This window comes from Apodemus sylvaticus, chromosome 10, assembly GCF_947179515.1.
Source record: "Apodemus sylvaticus chromosome 10, mApoSyl1.1, whole genome shotgun sequence".
Lineage (NCBI taxonomy): Eukaryota > Metazoa > Chordata > Mammalia > Rodentia > Muridae > Apodemus > Apodemus sylvaticus.
The window spans coordinates 103,739,918-103,761,488 of record NC_067481.1 but is presented as its reverse complement, the minus strand read 5'-3'; positions in this window follow the sequence as shown (position 1 = coordinate 103,761,488).

The following is a 21,571-nucleotide window of genomic DNA, read 5'->3' as shown; positions in this document are numbered from 1 at the left end:
ATGTGAGTATGTGAGTGTGAACGTGAGTGTGTGAGTGTATGTCAGTGAGTGTGTGTGTCAGTGTATATGTCAGTATGTGTGTGGGAGTTGTGTGAGTGTGTGTGTATGAGTGTGTATGTGAGTGTATTTGTGAGTGTATTGTGTGAATGTGTCTGTCAGTGTGTATAAGTTGGTGTGTATGAGTATGTAACTGTGTGTGAGTATATGGGTGTGTGTTTCTGTGAGTGTGTGTGAGGGTGAGTGTGAATATGTATGCATGTATGTATGTATGTATGTATGTATATGAGTGTGTGAATGTGTGAAAGTATATGAGAGTGTGTGTGTGTGTTAGTATATGTGTGTGTGTGTCAGTGTGCATGAATTTGTGTGTGTTAGTGTGCCTGAATGTGTGTATGGATTGTGTAAGTTTGGATGTGTGTGTGTGTTTAAGTATGAGTGAATGTGAGCATGTCTGCCAGTGTGTATTTAAGTGCAAGTGAGTATATGTATATGACTGAGGGCAAATGTAACTGTGTGTGTCAGTGTGTGTATGAGTGCATCACATGTGTGTAAGTATGTGAGAGTATGTGAGTATATGTATGTCAGTGTGTGTATGTCTGTGTGTGTGAGTTTGCGAGTATGTATTCGTGTGAATGTGTTAATGTCTGTTTAAGTTGTGTGTGTCAGTGTGTGTTTGAGTATGTATGCGTATGTGAGTATGTGTGTGTATATAAGTGTGTGGGTGTGTGTATATGTATGACTATGAGTGTATGTGACTGTGTGTGTGTGAGAATGTGTGATTATATGTGTGCATGTGTGTATGAGTATTTGTGAGTATGTTTGAGGGTGAGTGTGTGTGAGGGTGTATGTGTCTGTGTATCAATATATGTGAATGTTGTGTATGTGTATCACTATGTGTATATGAGTGTATATATGAGTGTGAGTGTGAAAGTGTATGTGAAAGTATGTGTGAGTATGTGAGTATGAGACTGAGTGTGAGAGTGTGTGTGAAAGTGTGTGCTAGTGTGAATGTGAGTATGAATGAGTGTGAGTATGAGAGTGAGTATGAGTGTGTGTGAGTGCATATGAGCGTGAATGTGAGTGTGTGTCAATGTGTGTTAGTGTACTGATATACTGGGAGTGTGAGTGTGAATGTGAATTTATGAGTGGGTGAGTATATATGTGAGTGTGTCAGTGTGAGTGTATGTGAGTTAGTATATATGTGAGCATGTGTGAATGATGTTTGGCACTGTTGTATGAATGTGTGTGTAAATGTTGTGAGCATGTGTGTATAAGAGTGTGTGAGTGTATTATAAGTGTATGTATAAGAGTATTGTGAGAGTCTGTGTCAGTGTGTTGTGTGTGTGAATGTTTGAGTGTGTGTATGAATGAGTATATGTGAGTATATGTGTCAGTGTGTATGAATGTGTAGGAGTGTGTAGGAGTGTATATGTGAGAGTGTGTGAGTGTCTATGTGAGTGTGTGTTAGTATATGTGTGTATTAGTGTGTGTGTATGTATGAATGTGTATATGAGTACATGAGTACGTGTGTATATGTGAGTATGTATGAATGTGTGTCAGAGTGTGTGTGTATGAGAGTGTGAATGTGAATGCATTTGTGAGCATGTGACTGAGTGTGTGTTTGTGGGTGTTAGTTTTTATCAGTGTGTTGGGGTGTGAGTCTGTGAGTATGAGTGTATCTGTGTGTGAGTGTGTTTGTGAGTGTTAGTTTTTATCAGTGTGTGGGGGTGTGAGTGTGTGAGTGTGTTTGTATGAGTATGAGGGTGTGCAAGTGTGTGCATGTGTGTGAGTGTATATGAGTGTATGCGTGTGTGACAGAGTGTGTGTGTGAGACTGTGTGCATATACATGAGTATGTATGTGCATGCATGAGTACGTCAGTGTGTGTTTGTGAATATTTGTGTGCATGTGTGAGTGTGTGTGTGCCAGTGTGTGTGTTTGTGAATATGTATGTGCATGTATCAGTGTGTGTCAGTGTGTATGAGTGTTTCAGTGTTTGTGTGATATATATACGAGTCTGTGTGTGAGGGTGTATGAGTGTGTATTGTGAGTATGCGTGTGAACATGTGTGTGTCAGTGTATGTTTGAGTGCTTGAGTGTGTGTATGTTTGTAAGTGTATGAGTGGGAATGTGGATGTGTGTAAGTATGTGTCAGTGTGTGTGTGTCAGTATTGTGTATGAATGAGTGTGAGCGTATGCGTGCATGTGTGTATGTGAGTGTATATGAGTGTGTTTGAGGGTATTTGTGTGAGAGTGTGTGAGTGTATGAGAATGTGAGTGAGTGTATGAATGTATGTATGTGAGTGTGTATTGTGCGTCAGTGTGTATGAGTGTGTGCAAGTACGTGTGAGTGTGTTGTGCGCATGTGTACATGTACAGGTGCATGGAGGTGTGCAGATCCTGCCATCATCCCTCAGCCCCTTTCTTTGGAGAGTCTTTCCTCAGCCTGACAGGTGGGCGGGACTTGTCTGGCCATTGTGACCATCTGCTCTCCAACATTGCCGTTACCTCACACCCAGCTTTTATTTTTTTTAATTCCTTCATATTTTTATTTCAAACAGTCAGGAAAAAAACTGAGGTTACAGTGTGTGTGAAAATATTGGTTTACAAAGATAAATAGCATTCCCAATGTTCATCTTCAGTTTAGCTGTGTAGACTATTAATTAATTCAAGATACATGTATTGAGACTCCACTGTGTGAAAACATTCTTGAGCCTGTTTATTGTACACACACACACACACACACACAAAAAGAAATACGTGGCTCAGGGAAATATACAGCCATTGCCCTGTGGGGAACTACACAAGTCACAAATAAGGTACGACTGCAATTATGAGACATGTTCGCTATGCAGTAGCAGGAGGTGGCGATGGGCATTTGAAACTTTCAGAAGGTGTCATCCTGAGGCGGTGATGACACAGGTGACTCCCCAAAGGACAGTGCCGTGCCGGGAAGTGCCGGGTTTAGAAGAGAACGATCAGGGAGAGAATGAAGCCAAGGAAAGGGAACTCTGAACATGGGATACAACAAAGACCGGGTGGCGTGGGCTCTAAGGGAGCAAAGGATAGTGGGGATGGATGCAGAAGAACGTGCGACAGAGAAAAATGGAGAATGCACAAGGTTGGAGGAGAAGGCCCAGGTCGGAGCAGACAAGTCGTGCGAGCCACAGTGAGAGGAGTGTGCAAGCCACAGTAAGGAGTGTGCAAGCCACAGAAAGGAGTGTGTGAGCCACAGTAAGGAGTGTGTGAGTCACAGTAAGGAGTGTGTGAACCACAGTAAGGAGTGTGCAAGCCACACTAAGGAGTGTGCGAATCACAGTAAGGAGTGTGTGAGCCACAGTAAGGAGTGTGCAAACCACAGTAAGGAGTGTGCAAGCTACAGCAAGGAGTGTGCAAGCCACAGTAAGGAGTATGCGAACCACAGTAAGGAGTGTGCGAGCCACAGCGAGGAGTGTGCAAGCTACAGCAAGGAGTGTGCAAGCCACAGTAAGGAGTATGCAAACCACAGTAAGGAGTGTGCGAGCCACAGCAAGGAGTGTGCAAGCCACAGCAAGGAGTGTGCAAGCCACAGCAAGGAGTGTGCTGTTCCATATTTAGGATCCTAACTAGCTTGACTTAAGCAAAGTTATCTTTTGTTTTATTTCTTCATGCTTTGGGAGTTTTTTCTTTTTATTTCTCTTTAAGATTGTATTATAATTTCCAGCTTTTAAAAAAAATATGCATTCTTGGGACAAAACTCATATTGTTGTGTTTTAAAGGCAGCTATTTCAATGACAAAGCTACCTCCCTAGCTCCTGAATATCTCAGGACCCAATAATTCAATAAACATAGGCATGACAAAAACAAAAAAAAGATTCCACTTAAGTCTAGCTTAAATAACCAGAGAGTTTATTGGGCTTACTTAGGAGCAGTAGTAAGAAATGACTTGCAGTGACACGGATGACTGAAAGCAAAGCACCGGAGACCAGAAGGCACCACAGCATGGGGCATGACTCACGGACAAGGGGCATGACTCACGGACGCTGCATCTCTGAGCTCCCTGAACAACTTTCTGGCAGCTTGACAGCTGGATCTCCTCTCCTCCGCAGTCCTCACTACTAATCTAGCTGTGCAGGGAAGGGGTTATAACAGAGTCCTGTAAGTTTCATGAACTTCCTGAGTCTTAAAGGTTGTTTGTTTCCTGGGTCTGAAGGAGCCTTCCTTCAAGAAGGAATGTTCCTATTTGGAAGAAATTTCTATGCATGCACCCTCAAGGTGATCCCACCTACTGCGGCAGAGATGGACCACGGTGTGTTTTACCATGGTTGCTTCACTCTGGCCATAGAGATGCAGAGCCTGCTCACCTGGGTCAGTCCCAGAAAGCACGCAAACAGGAGGCTGAAGCAGCGAGCTTTCTGTTTTACTTACTGTCCCTCAACTGTGGGATAGTTGTCGCCACACAGTCCACAGAAGTCAAGCTCCAACCACCAACAGTGAGAGTGAACAACGGGGGGGGGGGGGGAAGGGGGCAGAGAACCCTGAACTTCAGGAAAATGAATCCAAGTCCCAACTAGGAGACCTACTCATGCCAGGGACAACTTTCAGAAATCCAGGCTGGAGGAAAGACCTGTGGGGCAGGCACCATCATGATCCACATCCGTGGACCCCAGACCACTGTCAGCATTTCCAGGAGCTGCTCTGGTTTGGTACTTTTTAAAGTTTTGACAATAGTTTTCTTTAAACATTTCCTTGGGGCAGAGGTGTGGAAGAATAGGGACACTGCAGATTGCAAAGAAGATTGCCACAAAAATGGACCACGATGCGACCATCACCATCCCCTCCTGTCTCTGGTGGGCTTACTTGGCACAAGCAATTGACATTCAACATGGACACTTGCTCCCACAAAAAAAAAAAATCCAAGTTTTTTTTAATTTTTTTTATTACTGGCATTTCTTGAGATGGATCCAGTGTTGTGCTTTATGTTTGTGCTGTTGTCTGTGTTTGATTTCAGTGTGTGTGTGTGTGTGTGTGTGTGTGTGTGAATTCACACATGTGCCAAAGCACCTATGCGGAGGTCAGAGGACCACTTGCAGGAGTCAGTTCTTTCCTTCCACCACATGGGACCTGAGACTGAACTCAAGGTTTCAGGCCTGGCAGCAAGTGCCTTTACCCACTGAGACCTCGCGCCAGCTCCTGGCCTCTTTCTTTACACAATTGCTGGTTGTACTTGCCAAGACTTTACAAGAATGCCAAAAGAGAGGGTGCTGTGCAGCTTCAGAGATTCAAGACCCCAGAGCTTGACTGCTGAAGAAGAGCTGTGGATTACCAAACGTCTGTCCCCCTCCCACCCCACAGTGGTGACTGATGGTAGGAACGGGGAAGAGGCACTCCAGACAGTTCAGTTAGCTCTTTAATTACAGAGACAGAAAAGCCCTGGGGAGTTGAGAAGAAAGAAGGGAAACTGGCTGCTAATCGGTGGCCATCCCGCTCTCTTTTATCAAAGGCTCCATCCGCCATTTTCTGTTTCCAGAGATAACGAGTCAGTTTGTATCAGGGCCTTGTCCTCCGCCAAGCCCACCTCCTGCAGATGGGGGCAGTTTGCTGAATCCAGCTACTCTGTCCTTGTGTGCTGTGTTCTGTCTTGATGCCTTGCTGACTGATGCTTCACTGGGGAGCTGCAGTGAGGTAGCCAGTGTACCCAGGATTCTGCAAGGCTTGGCTCTTGCGATCGTCCTCTCAGATCTAGAGTGGAGAGGGCATCTACCAGCTTCCTGTTCCTGCCAATCCAAAGCCGTTTCAACATCTCTCATCTGTACACTGGAGTTGGTGAAAATACAGACCTTGCAGATTGTGGAGTAACATTTGCAGCATTTGGGTTGCGCCTGGTGCTTTGAGACTAGCCATTGGTTTGCTGCTCTTACTGATAGCCACGTGCTATAAGCAAAAGAAAAAAAATGTGCACATACACAAATAAGTAAGTGTGATTTTTTAAATTTAAAACAAAATAAATAACTATGGGGGTTGGGGGGGCTCCAGACCAGAGAACTGAGCCCCATGCAGGTGACCGAAAAGCTACTGGATGAAGTCCCCATCCTCTGAATGGAGTTCAAACTCCATGTAAGAATGAACCATCTGTCCTTCTGCCTTCATCCTTGGGGACCCCACATTCCCCAACACACATGCACCTGCTCCCAAGGTACCTGCACCTGTGCCCATGCCCGCCAGTCTGGGGAACTTCCTGTTGGTTCTCACTGCACTTCCTTCAGTCAGGAATGCCTTCACACTCCCCAATCAGGAAGCCTTCACACTCCCCAGTCAGGAAGCCTTCACACTCCCCAGCCCCGCCCTGACCCCCCTCCTCTGTAACCCAACTCAGGGGTCACTTCCTGCCAAAAGACCTTCACTGCTGTCCCGCCTCCAGTGGGGTAGACAGCTCCCACGGTGTCCACCTTATCTTTCCAGCTTATGTCTGCCCTATGCTCGTATTGACTGAAACTCTTCCGTAGTCCAGCCTGGACCCCCACGCATTGATGTTTGTTTGTGAGCAAGGCGTGCTAACGTGTGTAACGGGGATTTCACTGATTCTGTGGCTCCTGGATTAATGCAAACAGCACTGGAAGCTGGGAACCCCCTGTGGAACGAACACACTAGTGGGCCAAATTTAACTACATCTCAAAAAGAGACTGGGCTGCCTCAGCAAGTGTCCAGGTCCCCAACACTGAGGGTATCCGACAGAAGCTGGAGGGGACACGCAGGAAAGTCAGTCCATTTCTGAAGTGCGTAGACGATGTGCTGACGTCCTGGATCTGTACTCTGGACCTTGCCCTCAGATCGAGCTTAACGTCTGTGGCATTTAACAGGTGCCTTTGTGTGCCGCGCACCTCCACACACAGAGCAACTGCCTCTTTTCTATCAAGCACAATAGAAAACAGATACTGGGTGGAATAATTGATCCCTAGCCTAAGATAGAGGAATGCAGTATTTGTAGACAGTCTGTAATTAAATCCCATTTTTCTGACGAGAACGTCAACCACCTCTGTCCATTTTCAACAGTATGTTTTCTTTTGTGCTCTTTGCTTTCTCAATCATGAGGCAAGCAGTGAACTGAGCCAATGGCCCTCCGCTCAGTTAAGGATCTGCTGGGCTTGGTGTCTCTGAGGATTTTATCTTCGCCTCCCCTCCTCTCTTTGGCTCACTTCTGTGGAGTTTATGAGACTCGTGCTCCCGTATCCATGGGATCAGCAGTTCTTGTTTCAGCTTGGTTTTAGACAGTAATCACAATGATACAATAAAATATTAAAGTCCTTGGCACCGACACGAAGCACAGAGATGCAAAGCCCCTTCCAGAGAGCCACCCTTGCCAGCAACACCTTTCCCATGAGCCCTTAACTGGGCTCTGCACAGTAGAAGCCCAAAACCCCAGGTTTACACATGAGAAATCTGGTGTGGGCATCCCTGTAAATGCCCCCATGGCAGTCTGCCCAAAGATGGTGCTCTATTTCATTTCTGTTGGAGTGACAGGGTGTCCTGGCCAGATACAGCTCTGTGTAGGAAGGGGTTTATTCATCTTAGAATTTCAGATTTCAATCCATCATTGAGGAGAAGTTGAGGTAGGAACTCGAGCAGCATAACCACGGGGAAATGCAGAGAGGGGAGCTGGAGAGATGGCTCACAGGTTAAGAGTGCATACAGCTCTCGCAGAAGACCTGAGTTAGATTCTCCGTACCAATATCACGTAACTCTGACCTCCTCAGACACAAGCCCTTACACAGACTGACATAATTTAAAAGGAAATAACTCTTTAAGAGCAGAAAGAAACAACTGCACCTGTGCTTAACTGCCATCACTTCATCCAACTTTCTCCTGTTCTATACTGCTCAGGGCCTCCTGGTGCTGCCTACAGTGGGCTGGATCTTTCTACATCAATAAAGAATCAAGACAATCCTCCATAGACATGCCCACAGGCCAACCTGACCTAAATAATTCCTCAGTTAAGGCTTTCCTCTCAAGTGACCCTAGATTGTAAAATGTTGACAGCTGAAACTAGTCAGTACAGACAGTATGTAAAGACTAGAATCTACCGATACAATTATGACTGTTACCCTAGGACAGAATAGTGTGGCTCAAAGATGTCGAGTAACTCAACTAAAGCCACACGGCTGATGCAAAGTAGAGCAAAAGGGCAGGAGAGAAACTGGTGATGAAAGCTGGCCTTGCCTGCACGAGGACCTGAGGTCAGTGTCCAGAACCTGCACAGGGAAGCTGCCCGTGACTGGCAAGCACTTGCAATCACAGCACTGGTAGATGAGGACAGGAGATCCCTAAATCTGGCTAGACAAACAGCCTATGTGGTGAGTTCCAGGCCAGTAACAGATCCTATAGTAACAAAAGTAACAGGGTACACAGTGCTGGGGAGCCACGCCACAGATTGAGCCCTGGCCTCTACACGTACATGAGTTAACACAGATACACACACGTGTGAACATTCATACACAAAATAAAGAAAAACAAGCAGGGCTTCGAGCCAAGGTAGAATCTAGCATCTATGGTTAAGAACACAGGTGGGGCACCCACTGAGCACCCACTGTGAGCTATTTGTCCTTGAATGGTTAGTCCTCCCAACAGTCCAATGAAGAAGAGGGAACGGGGGTGTGGAGGTTTGGTGTCTTACATAGGTTGCTGCTCAGCTGACTAACGGGACCAGACTGAATCCCAGAGCATCTGGCTTCTACATCTTGCTCTTTGTGTCTGGCCTCTCTAGATACAACAACAAATCAAAATCTAAGAACAGACTCTGGGTATAAGGAAGGTGTCCTCTCAGCTGCCAAGGACGGGTGGATGCAGGAGCCAGGATTTGCCTGAATTGGGTGTTACAGCTCCACCATTACAGCCTTGTGTTTCAGATACTGACCTTGGAGCCCAAGGACATCTTAGCCAGAGCCAGAGCTGTTTTGCTAAGAAGCACCACGCTGAGAAATGCTTCTCATGCCTGCCCCATCCTCATGAGGGGCTGTCTGCCTCAAAGAGCTGAATCAGGAGTTTAATTTAATGCTGCAGAGAGCTGTGTGGGCTGGGCCTCTGCAGGTTCAACCTGAAGAGCGTGTGCTTCAGTCACAGAATGCAAGCTACGGGTGCAGGCAGGTAAAGGAACCCGGAGATCTTGGGTCAGGCTGCTGCTTTGATTTTCACTGGGTGACTCAGGACAAGGCACTCTACATTTCTGAGCCTTGAGTGTGGTGAATCCAACTCCTTGCCTCCAGCACCCCAGGGATACTGCACCACAGACTAGAGAGCCACACCCTGGGACCTGCATGCACTCCCTCTGCACATAGGAGCTCATGTCTATGTGACTAGCTTGCAAATGGGCAGGAAACCAAGAACAAAAAAAAATCCAAAAAAGTTACCAACTGGCAGGTGATTGTGCTTTTCTAGGGTTTCAGCAGAGTACTCTACCGTGGAGCTACAGTCCAGCCCCGGATGGGAACCGTATCCATTACTCTCCTCACTGCTTCAGCAAAAGGCCTGACAAAAGCTGCTCAATGGAATAGGGGTCTGTTTCGGCTCACAGTGTGAGGGTGAGTTCATCACGGTGGGAAGCGGGGGCAGCAGAGTGTGAGGTCACTACTCACATTACATCTGCAGTCAGGAAGCAGAGAGGTGACTGCTGATTCCAGGTTTGCTTTCTACTTCTCCTTCATTTCAGGACCCCAATGAATGCAATAGTACCTGCTGGCTTACAGACAGTTCCTCTAGGCTCCTCCCAGGGACCTAGCAACAAGGACCTAGGAATTGATTGCATCACCACCTGCCACCACTGCCTGCCAGGTGTGAGCCAGGTGCAAGCCAGATGTGAGCCAGATGCAAGCCAGGTGCCAACCAGGTGCAGCAACAGCAAAGGTGGCAGCGGCAGCAGCGGCGGCAGCGGCGGCGGCGGCGGCGGCGGCGGCGGCGGCGGCGGCGGCGGCGGCGGCCGGCAGCGGCAGGCGGCGGCAGCAGCAGCAGCAGTATATAAAGAGGACTGCTCCCTACCCTAGCCCCCCTTCTCTCTCTCCTTCTCCCTACCCCTCCTCACTCTCTCTCTCTCTCACTCTTTTATCTTTCTGTGTTCTCATGTGTTCATGACCAGTTTCTCTTTCTGTCCCCTCTTTCTCTGCCCTTGTGGCTCTGTCTGCCTCTACCCCTTCTCCAGGTCCCCATTTCCCTCCCTTCCCAAATAATCTCTTATACCAGGTGTGTCACATGGTATGATTTCTCAGGGAGACATCTTAGCATGGGGCTGCTAGGTATTCCCTCACCCCTGCCACCGCTTTGTATTTTATAACAGTGCCACCATATTTAGTTAGCCGATCTAGATAATCTCTTACAGGTTTGTCTCCAAGGGGATTCTAGATCATGTCAGGTCTACGATTGCTATGAACCATCACAAGAACCATTTTACTTAACACAACAGCCCTACAGATTGCTGTAAGCTAAGTCTATAGAACTGGGGTGGTATCTTAGGGTTTTACTGCTGTGAACAGACACCATAACCAATGCAAGTTTTATAAAAGACAACATTTTATTTGGGGCTGGCTTACAGGCTCAGAGGTTCAGTCCATTGTCATCAAGGCAGAAACATGGCAGCATCCAGGCAGATATGGTGCAGGAAGAGCTGAGAACTCTACATCTTCATCTGAAGGCTACTAGGGGAAGACTCACTTCCAGGCAACTAGGGTGAGGGTCTGAAGCCCACACCCACAGTGACACACCTCCTCCACCAAGGCCACGCCTCCTAATAGGGTCACTTCCTGGGCCAATCATATATGAACCATCACAGGTGGCCATACGCACTTTCAGTCTAACACTTGGGAAACTGAGGCAAGAAAATTATGAGTTCTGGGCCAACCTGGGTTATATTGTAAAATGCTCTTTTCAAATGCTTAAAAAGAAAAAGTGACCCGGGCAGTGGTGGCGCATGCCTTTAATCCCAGCACTTGGGAGGCATAAGCAGGTGGATTTCTGAGTTCGAGGTCAGCCTGGTCTACAGAGTGAGTGCCAGGACAGCCAGGGCTACACAGAGAAACCCTGTCTAAAAAAAAAAAAAAAAAAAAAAAAAAAAAAGTGAAAAAAAAAAAACCAAGTTAGGTTTCTCAGGAAAATGAAGTCATTAAAGCTCATGTGTATGACAGAGTAGTTACACACCTTGAAAACCTGAATGAACCGAAGTCAGCTTTCTTCCCGGGTCTCATCTATTTCTCAAGGGGCTTGGCCAACCAACGCCTTAGACCAGTTCTCATGTTTTTCATTCACCCAACTCGTAGCCACTGAGTACTTATTTCAGCCCAGGTACCACATGAGCAATCAGATCGGGAGTGATGGAGACTGCTTGCCCTTGATCTCCCTGGCCTTGATAGCCTCATCAGAATAATTCAGTTGTGGTAAATGTCATCATGCTTGGAATGTGGACAAGGCTTTGGCAGATATGCATGGGACATGCTTAATTCCCACAACAGAGAGCCCAGGGCTGGCGACAGTGATTGTATCACAAGGAGAAGCAAGAGAAGCAAGGTCAAGTCTGTGGGCTGACTGGGAAATGGAAGCTGTGGCTGAAGTAGAAATGCCAGAGAGGAGATGAAGTCATGGCCTCAGTCGTCTAAGTATCAGGAAAGTGTGAAGGTTGCATATGCTCTCCCGGAGGTGCGGAAGGTAGGGCTGAGCAAAAACCAGTCACTCCACATGTCATCCTACAGTAAAGAGCTCCAAGAACCCAGAGTCAAGCAACAGAATGTTTGGAACATTGGGCTGGACTCAATCTTGATACTAAAGCTCAAAAATAAGGGGCTCAGGTGGTAGGGTGCTTGCCTAACATCTATGAAGCAAGCCCCGGGTTCCATGCCCCGCACCACATAAGCATAGTGGTACACGCATACCAGTCCAGCACTGGTATGGGAGGTAGAGGCCGGAGGATCAGAAGTTCAATATTGGCATCTGAGACTGTGTCCTGTGGTGGGATGGAGGGTTCTCACCAACATCCCTGGGCCCTGCTCAGTGAATGCCAGAAGACAGCATAACTCAGTAATCTTGTTTTAATAGAGAGGAGAAAGGAGAAGGGAAAGGGAGGTGGGTGTGAAGAAGCAAGGTGCATACACACATCTCAACTGACTGCCTGTAGTCCCAGCACTCAGAGCGGGATAGGAGCATTGTGAGTTAAAGGCCAAACACTGCAAGGTGGAAACACAAGGGCTGAGGCCTGGGGTGTAGCAAAGCAACAGAGCACTTGGTTACCTCATCTAAGACTGGGCTTCCATTCCCAGCCCTGTAAAAGAATTTCTAAAGGCTTAACTTCTATTACACTTAAGCCTTTGCAAGGCTGACACTCATACCTGTGGCAGCACTTGGTCCTCTTCACGAGCAGTGACAAGGTGGCCTCAGGATAGCAATTAATTAATGTCCTGGTGACAGAGATGCCTACTTTTGACTTTGCTTGGGATCTGTCTTAAATATGGGTTTGGGGCCTGGAGAGACAATTCGGCGGCTATGAGCTCCTGCTGCTCTTACTGAGGACTGGAGTTCAATACCCAACACCTCACTGGGAGGCTCACAACCACCTGTAACTCCAGACCCAGTGTCTCCAAAGACCTCTCCTAGACTCCATAAGGACCTGCCTATGCCTGCACATACACACGCATGCATATAAATATCAACAAATCTAAAATTCAGATAGTGGTTTCCATTCTGCATTCTCTCCCCAGTAACTGTGGGAGTGTGATCTTTACAGGTCGCAGTGAAGAAGACCAAGCAACCCCAAGGAAGCATTGCTTTCTTCGTAAGCAGCACCAAGACCCCGGAGCCACATGCCTGCTCAGAGCCTGCTAGGAGAGCAGTGTTGAATCTTTTTTTAAAAAAAAAAAAAAAAAAACAAATACAGGAAGAGACGAGACAAGTGTCAGTGTGAACCACACCCAGGTTCCCAAGGGATCTCTTTCTTGTATCCGTGCATCTTGACGTCACCCCTCTACTGAAAACCCACTGTTCCTGTTTGCTTTGCATTCCCAGACCCACAAACTTTTGCTGATCTTTGTGCATCTTTGAACTGTCTGCCATGTCTTCAGGAGCAACCTCACCATCTGCTCACCTGGTGGGTCTAGGATTACATATCATTTTCTCCAAACAGCATTCCTCACTGTCCAAGCCTACTTGGTACTCAATTCAAGGCTATTTTACAATTGCCCAGTATGGGTCTGCTGAACTGGAGAAGCGGTCAGAAACCTACAACTGGAATCCAAATCTGTTCTGGTGGCTGCAGACCCACCCTCTCTTCCACATATCTATTGCAGTGGGGTTTACATTTTCCAGATCTAAGCAGAGACCTCCCAGCCTGTAAAGGTGAGATGCTTTGCTCCCTAGCCTGCTACAGGGAAAGCAGGGTGGCCCTTGCAGTGGACTATGGGCATGTGAAGGATAAGAGCCCGTCTTGTTCCTTGCTGAACTGCCATTTGCATCTAACACTGAGCCTGGAAGATAGAAGCCTAATGAATATTTGATGAATAAAATATTTGATGACTGTTGAGCACATGAATGTCAAGTTCTTTGACAGTGTGACAATGCCAGCATCTAAGAGACACCTTTGGCAATATAATTCCAAATGAAGCAGTCTGGATGTATGAAATAACATTAGCTCAGAAATGCATACACACACACACACACACACACACACAGGCTTCTCTGCAGCATGAATAGGTGGACAGGATATTGAGTTCTGACTTGCACAGAATGCCATCCAGAGACAGATTTGATTAGGCAGCTTCCTGCTATGAGCTGATACTTTTTTCTCTCTCTTTGAATGTTTCTTTTTTTCTAGCCAATGTTTTGAACAAGAACAATCAGTTGTTGAATTAAACCTGAATTTCATCAGCCTGCCATCTGAGATGAATAATCTACACTCTTTTTTTTTCTTTTTCTTTTCTTTTTTTTTTTTTTTTTGGCTTAGAAGGAGAAAGGAGACAGGAGAACAGAACTAATATTATCTGCAAAGAATAAACACAGAGGCAGAGAGGCAGACGTGGTGGCACACACCTGTGATCCTAGTACTCTGGGGGCTGAGGCAGGAAAACGGTGATTTCAAAGCCAGCCTGGACTACAGAGTGAAACCTTATCTCAAAAAAAAAAATTAAAATTAAAAAGAATAGATATCACTTCCACTCTTTAAATTAGAACACGCCTCCCCCTCCCCCAAATAAAGCAAAGCCTTACTCCCAAATCCAGCTCATGAACCTAAAGCCACACCTTCAGGAGCTGTCTGGGGCACCAGTGCCTCTTCATTACCCCTCTCTCCACCAAAGTAAGATCACCTTGCTCCCTGAGACTCCATCCTCCTATCTACCCCAGGAATGGGGAGAGGGTGCTATGGATGTGTATGGGAGAGAGGAAGAAGAACTAGCTAGCTGAGCTGGTTGGTGCATAGCTGTAATCCCATTTGCTCAAAGTCTGGCACAGAAGGATCACAAGTTCAAAGCCAACCGGAGCAGTCTCAAAGAACCAGCCAAGAAACAAGGTTCTAGGTACAATCCCAGGTACCTAGAGAGTTGGAGAGGCTGGTTTACCCAAATGAGCAAATGCATGGATGGCAAGAGGGGTGAGTGGGTGACTAGGTAGGTTCTAGAAAAATGTATTTGTATCTATAGATGAGTGAATGGTGGATGCATAAGTAGATTGGGATGCATTGATAGATGCATGAATACGTGAATAGGTGAGAGGGTGGATGGATGATGGATGGATGGATGGATGGATGGAGGATGGATGGATGGATGGATGGATGGAGGATGGATGGATGGAGGATGGATGGATGGATAGATGGATGAATAATAGATGAGTGGGTACCAGAAGGTGGTTGGATGATAAATAAAAGGTGAATGGAGTGATAGTGGGTGAACCTATAAATGAACAGAGATGACTAGACAGATGAATGAATAAGCGGGAAGGATGGTTGACTGTGGATCAGTAGCTGGATGCATGGATGGTGAGCAGAAGGCATGCAATGAGTATAAATGACCAAACAGAAGTAAAGAACAAAGAAACAAAAGTAACAAAGAAACCTATGAGTGGGTGTGGCCCAGAGTAGCAGCCCATACATCCCCAGCCCCTCCTCAGCTTTGCCTCTCTCGTGTGACCTCCCAGCTCTCACAGCATCTGCCTTCATTCCTTCATTCCTCATCTCTGGAGGCTGTCCCAGCCCTCAGAGACTCCACAAATCAGCTTTGCTCAAGAAACCAAAACAAACGGGATGCTGTCCACAGGAAGCAGGCGGATGGCCAGCACCCAGGAAGGTGACACCGAGGCCACCCACGTGCCCAGGAGCCATCTAATGGCAGCAGATGTTTTCCTCAGTAACCTACAGAACTTGGTGCCCGCCCACCCCACCCCCAACCTCCAACTATAGCACAGAACCAGAAGGTGAGCTCCTCCTGGGACAAGGTTGCAGGTGTCTACAACTAAATCTCTTCCCTGCCCTCTGATCATTTCACTGCAGACAAGTGAACCAAAAAACCTGCCCCTTTCCTCAATGGAAACCCCAGGAACCTCAGGGCTCAACACAAATTGAAAACCTTTAGCCTGGCTCGGAGGACCACTTTGCAGAAGGGAAAACTGAGGGTGAGAGAGAGGAGCTGGTGTTCCCAGTTTCGTGCACAGACTGGAGGCAGGAATGCAGACCTCCTTCACAGCCAGAAGTACGTTCCCACTATGCCACCTCATCGCGTCATATCTGCATGGCTGCCTGTAGACCCCTCGATAACACTCAACAGCCAAAGTGAGGCTCCTGCCTCACTTTGCAACACCAAGCATCCAACTGGGATTGCCTGTAGCTCTGGCTGTGACACCAGAATCATTTGTTTCCAAACAATAATAATTTAACACCAGGGGGTGAGGCATTGACAACAATGAAAATGCAACTGGAGAGGCCAGGGAGGTCAGTCAACAGTGTTTGCCCACAAGGGTGAGTACCCGAGTTTAAACCTCAGCACACACATAAAAAGTGATGGATGTAGTAATGTTACTTGTAATCCTAGCTCTGGCTCAGAGGTAGAGGAAGGAGTATCGCTGGGACTTACCTGCCAGCCAGCCAGATCCCACCAAAAGAACCATCCCCAAAATCAAGGTACAATATGGCTCCTGTGGAATTTATGCATGCTCAAACATGCAGCCACACCTATGCACACACACACACACATATTCACACATATCTTTCTCATCTTAGCAATTATTATGCAGACCAAATTGATACTGAAAAATTCCAGACTCTGAATAAATAGCGTTTTTATGATTGTGAAAATTACTAAGCTTTTTTATTCAGAGAATGAAAATTTAGAGATAAATTGAAATGATAATTTAGAGCTTCCCTGGCAATGACAGGTAGGCAAAGACCTTGATTAAAATCAGAGGCAGTAGCTGGTAAATACGGCTCACTTGCTAGTGTTTGCCTGGCACATCCAAAGCCATCCCCAGCACCACATAAACCAGAAGAGGTGGCGCAAGCCGGTAATCTTAGCACTAGAGAAAGAACTAGAAGAGGGAAAATCAGAAATTCAAGGTCATCCTTAGCTGCACAAAAATATCTGAGGGTGTCCTGGGCAGAAAGATATGATCCCATCCCAAATGTGGTAGAAATAATGATAACAATGATAATAACCACTATCATATATAGCAAATTATCATCGATAGCAGCGAGTGTTGTCGAGACAAACACAACCTGAATCCCATCTCCATCGTTCTCTGACTGGGTTACCTCAGGCAGCTTCTTCACCTTCTCAGAGTCTGCACACATAGCCCACTGTGGTGGTTTGAAGGAGGTTAGCCCCCATAGACTCGTGTGGTTGAATACGTGGTCCCCAGTTGGTGGAACTGTTTAGAAAGAATTGGTCGTGGCCTTGTTGGACAAGGTGTATCACTGGGGCAGACTTTGAGGCTTCAAAAGATTTCAGTCATTAGGAGCCCTGCCTATCTATCTATCCATCTCTACCTCTCTATATATACATATCTTTTCTATGTGTAGAACAAGATGTGAGCGCTCAGCTGTTGCTGCTCCATTACCTTTGCTCCACCATCATGCACTCTAAGCCTCTGAAAGCATAAGCCCAATGAAATGGGTTTTTGTTTGGTTGGTTTTTTGTTTGCTTGTTTGTTTTATAAGCTGCCTTGGTCATTGTGTTTTGTCATAACAGGAGAAAGTAACTAAGACACCCATCTCAGTTCATTTCTTCCTAAATAGCTAGAAGAATTTTTTTCCCAAAATATAAACCAACCCACGAAATCATCTGAGTAAAGTCTTCAACATCTTTCCATGTCAATTTGAGCCATTCCCTCCTTCCGTTTTTTTCAGGCTAGGTTGGGATTCTTTTTGGCTGAGTGTGACAGAAATCGAGGACTTGTGAGATGGCTCAGCGTAGAAAGGTGCTTGCCGCCAAGCCTGGCAACCTGGGTTCGGTTCCAGCCCGAATGCTGGAAAAGAAGAATCAAGTTCTAAACACTGGCCTCTGGTATCCACTCCAATGTGTGTGTGCACCCACCACACACAGACACACACACAGACACAGAGACACACACAGAGACACACACAGACACACACAGACACAGACACACATGCACACACACAGACACACAGACACACAGACACACACAGAGACACACACAGACACACAGACACACACAGACACACACAGAGACACACACAGAGACACACAGAGAGACACACAGACACAGACACAAACAGAGACACACACAGACACACAGACACACAGACACACACAGAGACACACACAGACACACAGACACACACAGACACAGACACAAACAGAGACACACACAGACACACAGACACACACACACAGACACACAGACACACACAGACACACACAGAGACACACACAGACACAGACACACATGCACACACACAGACACACAGACACACAGACACACACAGAGACACACACAGACACATACTCAGACACAAACACAGACACACAGACATATACACAGAAACACACACAGACACACACACATACACACACACATACATACACACACATACACACACACAGACACACACACAGAGACACACAGACACACACAGAGACATACACAGACACATACACAGACACACAGACATATACACAGACACACACACATACACATACACACACACATACATACACACACATACACACACACAGACACACACACGGACACACACACATAGACACACACGCAGATACACACACACACACATAAAATGTTACTTTAAAAAAAACTATAAGAAACCTCGGTAGCCTCAGTAATGTGTCTCTCTCACATCGTAAGCATAGAAGTCTCCAGAGAAATGGAAAACCTCCACTGAAGATGCAAATTCTTTCTGTCACTCTGACCAACCAAAAGCAGAACCTCCCAGTCACAAGACTGCTTCCTGCAACTCTGGGCTGCCCTGCTCCACATGGGGAAAAGGAACAGGAGCCAAGCTAAGTCGTGAGCCAGTTGGGCCTGTTCCTTTTTATCAGAACATGACAACCTTTCTCCAGATGCTACCGTTGAGTCATTGTGCAAAATTGATTACATCACCACTAGGAGCGTCAAGGAAGTCTGAAAGAACCAATCTTTTACCCAAGTTCTTCCTCGTCCAAACCAGTGTTTGATAAGTAAATGGAGGTTTAAATGCTGGGCTCCTGGAATAATAGGGCAGAAATAAAAAAAAGAAAATCTTTGCAGTCATAATTTCACGTAAACTGTTTTTCAGGTTAATCTGAACTGAGAGCTGTCTGGGTGGGTCTGCTCTAATCAACTGAGACTCCTCAAAGAGGGCCCTGGGCTGCCTTAGCTTCTATCCTGCTGCTGGAGGAAAAAATAAAAACCCTCTCATTGCCAGGCGGTGGTGGCGCACGCCTGTAATCCCAGCACTCTGGGAGGCAGAGGCAGGCAGATTTCTGAGTTTGAGGCCAGCCTGGTCTACAGAGTGAATTCCAGGACAGCCATGGCTATACAGAGAAACCCTGTCTCGGAAAAACCAAATCAAAAAAACCAAAAAAAAAAAAAAAAAAAAGAACAACAACAGAAACATCAAAGTAACTTAAGAGAGAACAGGTTTATTTGGAAACTTCAGTTCCTGGGTGATTTGGGCCATCACGGTAGAGAAGGCATGACAGAAAGCAGAAAGGCGTGTCTACAGGAACAGGAAACTGTCTGGTCTCAAATGCCTAGGCCACTTCCCCTACCCCACCATCTACTCCCCGCCCCCAAGGAGGTCCCACCTCCTAAAGGTTCTAAAGCCTTCCTAAACCATCCTAGCAGCTGGGAACCTAGTGCTCAGACGAGCCCGGGCAGGCGGGAGGGCCATTTCACAGGAGACAGTCTGCATGCCTAAGGGTTGAGGGAGAACTCCAGTAACTCTGGCGGAGACTCTGGGGCCCGAGGAGCTGCTCCATCTGACCGCTGGCAGAAATTCATGGCTCTCAATTGTGTGCAGAGGGAATGAGATTGTGCCAGCAACCCAGCAGTCCCAACCAGTCGTTTGCCAGTTGAGCCTTGAGACGCAAACAGCCTTGGGCTGACACCTTTGTGTGGTGACAGCTTTGTGGGAGTCTGAAGCGGAGGCCCCAGCTAACACATGTTCAGATTCTCGTCCCACAGAAATTGAGAGGTAATAAGCATAGACTATTGTAATTCTTGGCTACACAGCAGCAGGTAGCTTATCCAGTGCCACGCAGGGTTCCCTCGCATGTCACGTGGTTGTGCTGCTCCCCTCCCACCTCAGTGTCTTTGCACAGGCTGCCTTCTCCACCAGAAGCGCTCTTTCTCCATCCCTGCCAGAAGCAGCTTACTTCCTCCTTCAGCCGGTTTCAGACCCCGCCCACTACTCCGGTGCTGTCCTTGCTTCGCCTTGCTTCTCAGATTCAGAATTTGCTACTCTTGTGTATTTGTTTCTTTAGCATTGTCTGTCTCCTGTGCTTGAATGCCAGTTCCAAGAGATCTGGATGGCTTCTACTTCATGGAAGTTCGTTCTACAGCACTCGGAAAGCCCAAATGAAGCCATATCTGGACATGCGCGCAGTCGGGCTAAGACGTGTGCCACCTCATTAATTCCCAGGATGGAATCAACTACTCATTTCACAATTGTCATCTTCCTCCCTCGCGGATATCTTCCTGCAGATGGCCCTCCCCCAAGCTGTACAGTCAGTCGAAGAGGACGGTCTTCCCCAGTAGGGGAGGACCATTCTTCATTCAAGGGTGTGTCAAGACTATTTGTCCTTCCCCCCCTCCCCCCCGACAGAACTTCCAAACAACTCTCCAGGCAAAACCACCCCTCACCATAGCCCTGCATCCTCATGATGCTGGCTGTTTGGGAACAAGGGTCCAACGTGCCTCAGCCTGCGCCTGTGAATGTCTGTGAGCCTCAGGTGTTCCTAGGTGTGCTATACCCTTCCTGTAGCTTTCCATCTTCCACATGGAGGTGTCTATACCCCCAGAGCCTCTGCTGTATTTCCCTCCCATGTCTACCCATTTGTAGGAGTCCCTCCTCACCTGTGGTCTCACTGTCTATGGTTTTCATTATCGGGGTGGGTACCTGCACTCTGAAAACATTAAATGGAAAATTCCAGGAAGAAATAAGTCGTAAATTTTATATTTATGGCCCTAAAACATCCCTGCTGGCTCCGGAGAAAGCCACTTACATTTACAGTTTGACTGCAGTGAAGTGTCCCTTCCTTGCTGGGCACATGTGCCAAGGCTCTGTGGATGCTGGAAATCACAGATAGTGCTGCACCTGGTGGAGGCTGGTTTTTTCCTGTCTGTGCATACCTATGTATGGCATGCTGTATACTTCCTCAGATGCCGCCACTGAGCATCATCCTAAGTACTATAACGAGATTTCATGCCGTCCAGCCCAAGGTATGAATCACCCCTCTATCCAGAATATCCATGCTGTATACACTACCCCCTCATCAATTACTCAGAGTCAGCCTGAGTTAGCAGGTCACCTGTCCTGGTCTCCCAGAGCTAGTGTTTAAGTAAATCCTTATTTTACCTCATAACAACTCCAAGTCCCAGGAGTGGTGAAACTGTCCCTTTTGTTCCAGCACATTGTCTACAATTATTATTTTATTACTAGTTATTACTGATAAGCTCTTCTGCCTAGTTTATAAATTAAGCTTTATCATAGTGTCTTAGTTAGGGTTGCATTGCTGTGAAGAGACACCATGACCAAGGCAACTCTTTTTTTATATTTATTTATTTATTTATTTATTTATTTATTATATGTAAGTACACTATAGTTGTTTTTAGACACTCCAGAAGAGGGAGTCAGATCTCATCACAGATGGTTGTAAACCACCATGTGGTTGCTGGGATTTGAACTCAGGACCTTTGGAAGAGCAGTCCATGCTCTTAACAGCTGAGCCATCCCTCCAGTGCCCCCCCCCCAAGACAACTCTTAGAAGTGAAAACATTTCATTGGTCTAGCTTACAGTTGGAGAGGTTTAGTCCATAATCATCATGATGGGCAGCATGGCCGTGTCCAGGCAGACATGGTGCTGGAGGAGCTGAGAGTTCTGCATCTTAAATCTTCAGACTAC